Source organism: Acyrthosiphon pisum, chromosome X, assembly GCF_005508785.2.
Source record: "Acyrthosiphon pisum isolate AL4f chromosome X, pea_aphid_22Mar2018_4r6ur, whole genome shotgun sequence".
NCBI classification, from domain to species: domain Eukaryota; kingdom Metazoa; phylum Arthropoda; class Insecta; order Hemiptera; family Aphididae; genus Acyrthosiphon; species Acyrthosiphon pisum.
Window position 1 is genome coordinate 8,730,782 of NC_042493.1, and position 1,645 is coordinate 8,732,426.

The following is a 1,645-nucleotide window of genomic DNA, read 5'->3' on the forward strand; positions in this document are numbered from 1 at the left end:
AATTATGAAGAACCCATATTTACAGTAGATATAATGATAGTTAAAATGTCTTTTTGCTTCTATGACCTACAAAGGTGACCCGAGTCGTGAAAATATTGTTACAAAAACAGTGGATCGCGAGTCAAAAAGGTTGAACATTACTAGTCAAAACCATTGATAGGATGAAAAATATTTTTATATTAAAAAATGTAAAATTACTAGGTATTCATTAGGTTTATCTTTGACAAAACAATTTAGATCCACTCCAAATTTTAATAAAAATTATTTTGGGCATTAGTTTGGTCCATCCCCCCATCCAAGTAAAAAAAAATAGTTGGGGTACGCAAAAAAAAAATAAAAATAGTAGAGGAGCTCCGTCCCCCTGTGCACCCCCCAATTCGAGCACTGGATATAACAATGGTTAAATTCAATTAAAATGAAAACTGGTGATACATTTTATTAAATAATGTAAAGAACAATAAAAGAAAAGTAGGTACTAATTATAAGCATAATATACAATTTCATACACAGGTATACATTGTATTTATTATTTAATTTATCATATATTTCTTTTTACATTTAATAATACGTACATTATTTTGTATGTTATTAAAGTAAAACATAAGTCAAAGACAATGTAGTAAGATTTTTAGTATAGCTTCAGCTGCCATAATCATTAGTGAGTGACAATTGACAAACACTTGTACTTTACGGAAAGACTTACTGCTTACTACTGACTATTCGGTTTCGAAAACTTTTTACCTAATGCACTATTGCAGAGGTTTATTTCAGTAAAATTATACGATTAAAGTCGAAAAAACACCGACGGACAGTTCGAATTATCGAGGGGACCCAAATACATGTATTTTCATCTGCGTAATAGTAGAGGTTTTCTCAGGGGACGAAGAATTTAGTTTGATATTACGGAGTTGTTCGAATTATCGAGTAACTAGGTACTGTATTTATTTTTAAACATATGGGTAATATAGAAAGTTGATTATTGTACTTGTACATAATATGGATTAAATTAAGACTTTGGGGAATTATTCATATCATTTAATCATTATTTAAATTTGCATAAGTAAAAATGTGTTAATTTTATTTTAAAAAACCAGCCAAGTGCGAGTCGGACTCGCGCACGAAGAGTTCCGTACTATCATCAGCTATAAAGATGTTGGCAACACTGCTTATATTATATATTCTAGGATTTTTAGTATTTGTTATTATAGCAGCAACAGAAATACATAATCTGTGAAATTTTCAACTTTCTAACTTTCGTGGTTCATGAGATACAGCCTGGTGACGGACTGCGAAGCCTTAGTAATAGGGTCCCGTTTTACCGTACAGAACCCTAAAAAACAATCTGTACAAACTAAACATGTAAACAATTCTAACTTTAAACGCTTATAAAAAAAAATATTATAATATTATGTTGTTTATGTATTATAATAATATATATGTATTCCAATATTTTTTAATTGATATATTATGAACACCTTATGTTGAATTTATCTTGTACGATGGGTAAAGTTCCGGTGGCGTAACCAGGTAAGGGGGGGCGGCAATGGGCCACACCAATTATCGTATTACTTTTGGTGCTGAACGTTTGAGCACATTGACGTTTGGCACACCTTAACATAATATTATTTAAATAATATAATGTACC